General features: G+C 35.1%; 1 protein-coding gene across 3 annotated transcripts in view; it reads left to right on the top strand.

Moving 5' to 3' along the window:
- Window positions 1–5,291: 5,291 nt before the first annotated feature.
- Window positions 5,292–9,381, top strand: part of LOC126975782 (PAS domain-containing protein cky-1-like) — a 192,988-nt gene continuing 188,898 nt past the window's right edge. For all 3 annotated transcript variants that reach the window (XM_050823833.1, XM_050823825.1, XM_050823834.1), the window contains exon 1: window positions 5,292–5,560. The gene's annotated coding sequence lies outside the window, so the exon portion shown is untranslated. The remainder of the gene's footprint in view (window positions 5,561–9,381) is intronic.

Raw genomic sequence — 9,381 nt, 5'->3', positions numbered from 1 at the left:
TTCGCATGACACGCCACAAATTAGGACATCATCCCCACCATCTGCATGTGTGGCGTTCCACCACAGTGCGGTTTTCAAGAACTTGCTTTCACGAACAACAAAGCTGTCGAATGAGCTTCCTTTTGCGGTGTTTCCGGAACGATACGACATGGGTACCTTGGGCTGGCAAGGCTCTAGTGGTTCCTCTGGTGTTGCAAGAGAATGTGGGCAGTGTTCCGAAGAGCTGTTTCATCTGATTCCTGCCGCCAAATTCCACCTTCGCATGACACGCCACAAATAAGGACATCATCCTCACCATCTGCATGTGTGGCGTTGCACCACAGTGCGGTTTTCAAGAACTTGCTTTCACGAACAACAAAGCTGTCGAATGAGCTTCCTTTTGCGGTGTTTCCGGAACGATACGACATGGGTACCTTGGGCTGGCAAGGCTCTAGTGGTTCCTCTGGTGTTGCAAGAGAATGTGGGCGGCGGTGATCACTTAATATGAGGTTACCCCTACGATTGTTTGTTCTCTCTTCCATAAAAAAGCGACGAGCTGAATTCCAATACCGTTCAGAATTTTGTGTTCAATCACGAATGATACTGGTACTACATTATTATAGTCAAGATGTGTCAACTATTTGGTGAAAGTCTTTTTTTAAGACAACAAGGGACGAGACGAGCAGGACTTTCAGCTGATGGTAATTGATACGCGCTGTCCATAACAATACAGTGCCAGGATTCTTGAAAAACCCAAAATCTCAGCGACAATACAACTGTGCTTATCACCTTGAGATATAAGATGTTAAGTCTCATTTGCCCAGTAATTTCACTAGCTTGTCTTGCTCTCGTCATGTTTTTTCCTAATTAAAAACTACAAATTTCGTGGAATTACGAAAACTAATTAAATTGTTAACAAAAACAACACAATAATCATAAAAAATACATAAAACCGTACGATTAATCAGAAGTCGGATACCACTTCAGTTCTATTCCTAGAATGCAACTTCAAGAACTATTTACAAAAAGCATCCATGCTTTTAACTAATTGGATTCACAAAAAAATATTTACAACTGCTTGCTACCGGAACTCAGGGTCAATGACATTATTAAAGTTGATCTATATTTTACAAAAACTTTAATCTTGTAAGATGCATCGAACGCGAAATCATTTCTCCTTCTCATGGCGCGCTAGATATAAGTGAGTGGCAGAGACGGGTAGCATTTGTCAATGCGTCTAGAGGGGCAGGCTCTCGCAGCGATATTGTTCTGTTTGAAGACGGAGCGATAAAAGCGTGAGCAAGCTTGAGACTAGTTGTCTCGCTCACACGTATATCTAGGTTTATTACGTCGCATTGTTGTAAATGTTCATTGTTTGTTTTTCGTTTTACGCAATGCATGTTTGTTACAGTATAATATTTATATTACATTAAATTAATGTTAATTAAATAAAGTACAACATTATTTAACGCAGAACGAATTTGGTGCTAAATCGATTTTTGAAAGACACGGATGGATTTTTTTTATTTGAATTACAACTTACTTCACGGGCGATGCATTATTAAACTGTGTCTAGTTCCCTCGCTGGAATTTATTTATTAAATGCCTTACTCAAATTTCATCACATTACACTAATACATTCCACAAATATACAGTTTTGATATAATATATATAACAAACTAATACTAAACTAAAGTAAACATTAATCTAGGGATTGGATAAAAAACAAAATCAGCAATATATTATAAATAGTAGACTTTATTGATAACTGATAAGCCATGAAGTGAGTCCAAACTAGTTTTGCGTACAAAATAATATATTTTAATTTGTATTAATTTGCGATTACTCGTTTAACAATTGGTTTGAAACAACAGAATCTTCCCAATTCGTGAATTAATAAAATGGGCATTAGAAAAGTTATGTGGTCTGAAGCAGATTATCTGTCTCCATTGGCTTCTGTCCAACGCGTCCCTTAAATCCGCGAAGAATTTATAAAACGAATCCTTAATTTGGATGGTCCACCTTGTTGGAAAACGACCTCGCGATCTTTTGCCTTCGGTATTTCCAACCATAAATTTTCCTAGCTTTCGTCGTATCGGCATAGCTCTAGTCTATAGTGAGTAAATCACTATTTTTTAAAAAGTAGGAGGATAAAAGACCTCACGTGTCTCCAGATAAGGTGATAACCGCTGCCCACATTCTCTTTCAACACCGCAAAAATCACAGGAGCGTTGCAGGTACCCATGTCGTATCGCACAAGGAAGCTCATTTTGTTGCTTCATAGTTTTGTTTTTGGTCGTGTGAAGGTGGCATTCTGCGGCAGGAATCAGGTTAAAGAGCTCTTCCGAACAGTCCCGGAGTTAAAGTGGTAAAACATACACAATGAAGCGATGTCTCTACGCAACGCAAAGGGATCAAGCCATTCACAGAACACTAGACTACGGACAAGCTCTGCTTTGCACACTGTCAAATAATTTAGGCTGTATGTTTTTTTTAATGAAAATAAGGGACGAGACGAGCTAAGGGTAATTGACACGTCTTGCCCATTACAATGCAGTGCCGCTCAGGATTCTTGAAAAAACCCAAAAATTCTGAGAGGCACAACAACGCTCGTAACCTTGAGACATAAGATGATAAGTCTCAATTGCCCAGTAATTTCACTAGCTACGGAGACCTTCAGACCGAAACACAGTAATGCTCACACATTACTGCTTCACGGCAGAAAAAGGCGCCGTTGTGGTACCCATAAACTAGCCGGCATCCATATTTTCTATGTCCTAAAATCTCGCAGGTGACCCTATCTCTTTTTCAGTCCTTTACTGCGTCGAACTTGACTAATCTCAGAACTACAGTTATACTGTCGAACGCAACTCAATTACGACGGACAGCTCGAATTATCCTTGTGTCAATCTACGTTAATATTATACTCTATAACTCCATCGAACCACCTTAAGGCTGGGGACCGAGCCAATGGCCTTGAGGAATCGAACTGAGCGAGGGTACCGCTCACTGTCACACAAGATCGCCATAGTTTTAATTGAGATAATTTTCTTTACAAAACTAATAAAACTATATCATGTTAAATAGTATTGGTGTGCAATTAAGAAATTTTCGTGCAATTTTTATCTAGATTTAAAGATTAGCATGGCTATAACAGTAAAACTTAGGGGTATTTTGTTGATTTTTGCACTGTCTATAAACAATAGAAATGAAAAGAAAAATGAATTTTCTTCTCATATTCTGTAGACTTTTAATTATTTTTTGTAAAAATATGAACTTTATATAAACCGTCAAGAAATGGTTTCAATTATGCGCAATTTTGGCGATTTCTTGGGATAGGGGCCTTAAGTTGCTGAGCTGATACTAGAATCTATTTACACGAGATTCTGAGCAATAAGCATCTTAACAAACACACCTACTGACTCCGAAGTGATCTTGAAGCGAAACGGTCCTGAAAAATTCCAATATATCTACGGAACGCATAATAATTCGGTACAGAAATATCATAAATGCTCAACAGTAATATATAAATTTAATTTAAATATCACATTAAGCATTACGCGGGATTCGAATCCGTGCCCCCGGGATAAACCCTAATAACAATGTTCCTTTGCCCTGGTTGCCGGCTAGATTCTGGGTACCACAACGGCGCCTAATTCTGCCGTGAAGCAGTAATGTGTAAGCATTACTAAGTTTTGGTCTAAAGGGCGCTGTAGCTAGTGAAATTACTGGGCAAATCGGCAAACGAGCGCAGTTGTAGTGCCGCTCCGAATTTTTTGGATTTTCAATAATCTGGAGCGGCACTGCATTGTAATGGGCAGGGCGTATCAATTACCATCAGCTGAACGTCCTGCTCGTCTCGTCCCTTATTTTCATAAAAAACAACCCAGCGCTTTAACCACTAACCGTCCGAATGACGCATCTATAAGCCTTAATATGTTTAAAAAACTATCTTCATATCTTTTGGTATTTATTAAAATTAAATATATACTTAAACCCATAAGTGAAAGAAATAACTTCAAAATAACAATAATAATCTAACAAGCTCCTACAGACTTTCATTATTTTATTTAGTCTAGAATTGTGGATTTTAAAAAAAATATATTGTTTTGTTTAATAGCATAGGATTCGTTTATCACGGGACGTTGAAGTCTTTTGTTAAAAGAAGCTATGCCTAAGTTGTGTTACAGTTTTGTTTGTATGAAGAATACTGTGTGATATAAAAAAGTAAATTTAATATTTACTTTATTAATAATATAAGGTAATTACGTTGTGGAAAACATACCAAAATAATTGTATTATTGCGTACAGTAATAAGGTTTATCATAATCTTACTATATATAAAACCAGTATCCTGATGTTTGTTTCCAGTGAACTCCTAAACTAATGAACGGATTTTAATGGGGATTACTTCACTGAGTGTAGTTTAGTTCAACTTGTGAGATAGGATGGTTATTATTTCGATTTGGGACCAATAATTATTTTTATTTCCAATATATGTTTTGTGTGGGCATATTTTCTATGAGGTAATTTATTGATGAGCGATTTGACAGTTCAACAGCTGTGAAACAATTTCATTATACCAACAGGGAGCATATTTTACGAAATAGTTCTTAATATAATGAAATATTATTGACATATTCATAAAAAAAAAACAGTGTTTTATTTATTATGTACAGAACAACGTCTGTCGGTTCAGCTAGGTTATTATAAATACTTAAATTCAATACTTAATTATGTTTCTACCATAAAATATTAGAAAATAAATGACTAGGTTATTTATATTACCTCGAAATATTTCTATTACTTATAACGTACTTATAATAATTCAAGTTCACTAATTTGTTGGTCAATATTAGTAATTAAAAGAGTTTTATTTTGGTAGACGTAGCTAACAAGCTACGTGTTACTCTCGCGATTTGTATGTCAGTTTGCGTTAGTGTGCCTGCATTGCACAAAATTTAGGTTTACTGTTAACCTCAATATTTTCAAGGTTTTCATAGCAGTCCAATAATGATAACATTTAAAATACCTAACAGTGACCCGTTAGTTATAATAAGCATCTACAATATGCATTTAAGCTAGTTTGACATAACACTTAAATTAGCAAGATTAAAAATAATTGCAGACAATATTCAATTTACCACGCTCCGTAATCCCGTTCAGTGCAAAAAGTGTAACAGCTTTTAAATGTCAAAATTGAAACAAAACGCGGCGTTGGCTCATCTCAAGTCCTTTCCGTGAGAATATAATATGGAGAGATTGTTGAAGGCGCGACGAAAAGCGCGCGAACGCAGTACTGCGCTGTTTGTCGTGCGCAATACACGCTCACACGCGCATGCGCGGTAACGATTGCGCCGTGTGATGTGTAAACATTCGATATTCAGTGTTGCGCTTTTGTGACTTGTGTTTTCAGTGCTAAACAATTCGTAAGGTCTATTTGATTTTGTTTTGTGTACAAGGGCGTTATTTTTGACTCGCACAATTGTGAACTTTACGTGTTAAATACTATATTGTCAATGTATTTCGTTTGAAGTTCTTTTATAATATATTATTGCCAAGGATTTGTAGAATCATTATGGTAAGATTTTTTTTTTCTGTATTATATTACTTGACTGTGAGAATGCAACATATTTTAAAAATAATTGTGAAATATTGAATATGCTGTGCGTTTTTTTTAAATGTAGATATTAAAAAGCTCCGTACTGGTCAACCGCATGTTATAAAAAACCGTTCATAAAATAGATCAATTTTTTTAACAATTTTTTTGGGTTTTATATTTTACGGAAATTTTAATCTGATAGCCTAATGTACGTATATAATATATACAAACGCTAAGACTATCTAACTTTCTAATAATTTTATTATTATTAAAAATTATATTTCTATACTCAGAAATACATTAAGCCTTTTCGATACACCAATATTTTTTAAAATATCTTTTGGCACGTTAGGGAAAAATTATCAGAGCGAATTTTAGCGATGCGCACACACACCGTCACGCAAATTCGACACCCTGGCGTTAGTTGGTCAACTAGACCATTTGAATAATACTTCGGATACCAAGCCTCTTGTAACTCATATGTCTACTGAACCACTACCAATGGTCGACAATTAAATAAATGAAAATGTATAAATTGTAAAATAAAAAAATATTCCATTCTTTCTAATTGTATAAAAATAATTTAATAGTATTTAAAAACATTATACCTAATTAAATACATTTAATGAAAATATTATTAATTAGGTCTACAAACGTAAAATAGCACGAGAAATAAAAATCTCTAAGAAATTTTGTTTGGTTACCCCTAAGAAGTACAACTTCTTACGTGGGGACATAAGAACACACACACTTATTTTAATCAGAACTTAAACTCCCATTTTAAGGGCTGGCACTGCATCTCTTAACCTCTGATTTTGTGGATGTCCATGAGTACTAGTTTTCACTTTTCATCAGGAGAAACTCTTGTCTGTTTATCCTCTCTAACATAAAAAAAGATATATCCTGTTGTCTATACTTTACCAGTGAGAGCTCTTTTGCGCAGGATGCCAGCTAGATTCCATAATCTACCATTTCATGTACCTCAACGGCGATATTTCTGCCGTGAAACAGTAATGTGTAAGCATTACTGTGTTTCGGTCTGAAGGGAGCCGTAGCTAGTGAAATTACTGAGCAAATGAAACTTGACATCTTATGTCTCATGGTGACGAGCGCAGTTGTAGTGCCGCTCAGAATTTTTGGGTTTTTCAATAATCTTGAGCGGCACTGCATTGTAATGGACATGGCGTATCAATTACTATCAGCTGAACGTCCTATTTAAAAAAAATAATCTAGACGTCTTATCTATATCTACACGTCAGAAAACCGAATACCAATATCACCTACTGGATCTGTCTTAACGATACTAACGAAACTTATTCACGTCTAAGCCTTACCAAGGCTTGGAAAAATCATTATTTAAGTTAGAGACTAACGGCCTTACAAATAAACTTTGTTTAAAGTTAAACCTGAGTATAAACCAAGAATTTGCGAAATGTTGACTATATAGCTGACAGCACTGTCAATACAATGATAATTATGAAGTTTTCGAAATGTCAAGCAGCCTTACAAAACGCGGGAAACGTTATACGTCCGAATAAACCAATTATAAGCAAAGAGTTATATTTGTAAACATATATATAACTTTACGCTCTATATCTCTGAAAACCTCAATCCGTGTTAAGGCGTGTCTAAGTTACGCACATATTCACAGTTGCACACATAAACAACAAAAAGACAAAGTTATTTATCGTACAGTAATTACATAATATACGTCTTTTAACAATTGTTTTTCTTTTTGTCTTGAAGATTTTCTGGGATCATATTGTAAAAGCATATACATCGCTCCACAAAAGATTTACTAACTCGACTTATTAGCGAATTCAATAACCTATCTATCTTTATTTTAAATTACTAGAGGTAGACAAATCTATCCTTTTACGCTTACTTACATTTCAATAACCTATCGACATAAAGCATTGGACTATATCTATATTAGACATAACTATGGATAGATTAGATCTCGTCATTAAACGGTAACAGCAATGCATCCGTAACTATAGATATGTTATTGAAAACGGCCGCTAGCCGAGGTATAATAATTTCTGTCTGTTTCTGGTGTTAACATTATGGTTATGACAGTTTCTAGCAAATTCACTTAAGTGCCTATGTACATACATAATAATATTATCAAGCATATATTGAGACGTGACAGTTAAAATGATTATTTCTTTAAAAAAAAACTCTTTGGATTATTTAGGACTAGGTTATTAATAATGCGAATTACCCTCTTCTGCAGCACAAAGATGGTATTGGACATACTATGAAAAAATTAAAGTAATACTTCGATATGTTCATGAAATTTTTTTAATGAACTCATCGATATAATCTCATAATATTATCAATTATTCATAATGGCACAATTAAAAAACAACTCAGTGATTACGATAAAATACTGAATTGTATGGAACAGTTTTTGTAGCATGTTTAATAGGTCATAATGACTCATCTCGATAATTATGTTCTGAATTTATCTTGAGTTTTAGATTGAATATAACAATTGGTGAGTATTATTTGCGTCACCGTTTTTTCTCGTAAGTTTATGGTTTGTAAAGTGGCTTTAGTTCAGTCCAGTACAGCCCTGTTTCACTGCGATCAATATGATATATTGTGGTAACTATAGATCACTAAGATTGATTCTTTTCATGAATCTTATTATATCTTTTGCAGTGAGATGAAATATCTCAAGTGGTTGAAGTATTGGACTTCAGTAAGAGCTCCTACGCTTACACATTAAAGGACCATAATCAGAGAGGATCTGTAACGGGATTTCATCTGCATATTGCAGAATCTACACCCTCAGCAATCTCTGAGAGGCATTTGTTTTATCTGTGTCCTGGTTAGAATGCGTGAGTTAGCCCACCTTCTTCATGCGCATCCTTTTAGTTGTACCAAGAATAACAAGTGAGGATTTTTATGACAATAAGTGACGAAACGATCAGGACGTTCAGCTGATGGTAATTTATACGCCCTGGCCATTAAAATGCAGTGCCACTCAGAAGTTATGAAATATACAATAATTCTGAGCGGCTCTACGATTGCACACTGACACAGGATTCCAGCTAGCTGGCAAAAGAACGTTGGGCGTGGTGGCAAGAAACAACAGAATTACAGATTAGTATTTTCTTTGATTAACGCGAGTTTTACATATTTAAATAAAACAATTTTAAAGCATTAAAACGCGTGTAATTGTAACTGTTTTTACATTAGATTTTTGCGTAAAAATTACATTTTTATATAAGTTAATCCGACATTTTCTTTTCATAGACATACATCATAGAACAAAGAGTATAATCACAAGAAATATGTCTATTTAACAGCCAGCTCCGAAAATCAGAGTACTAAAGACTATCCGGGAAAGTATTGGTGCAAAAAACCATACGGGAATCATCAAGCTAATGATAACTTTCCAATTTATTATCTTTATTAATAGTAAATAAAATTATATAAAAACCAATTAAGAAATATTACCAGTGTATCCTTTGCACAGTATGCCGGCTAGATTATGGGTACCACAACGGCGCCTATTTCTGCCGTGAAGTAGTATTGTGTTTCGGTCTGAAGGGCACCGTAGCTAGTGAAATTACTGGGCAAATGAGACTTAACATCTTATGTCTCAAGGTGATTTTCAAGAATCCCGAGTGGCACTGTGTTGTAATGGGCAGGGCGTATTTATTACCATCAGCTGAACGTCCTTCTCGTTTCGTCGCTTAATTTAAAAAAAATGTATTTCATCGCAAGTCGCAACAGCCGACAGCATTAGAAATGTATTTATACAAATGTCACCGACTCTTATGACGTAG

Source organism: Leptidea sinapis, chromosome 2 (genome assembly GCF_905404315.1).
Source record: "Leptidea sinapis chromosome 2, ilLepSina1.1, whole genome shotgun sequence".
Lineage (NCBI taxonomy): Eukaryota > Metazoa > Arthropoda > Insecta > Lepidoptera > Pieridae > Leptidea > Leptidea sinapis.
The sequence above is the reverse complement of the archived record's forward strand: the minus strand, read 5'-3'. Positions and strand labels throughout refer to the sequence as shown.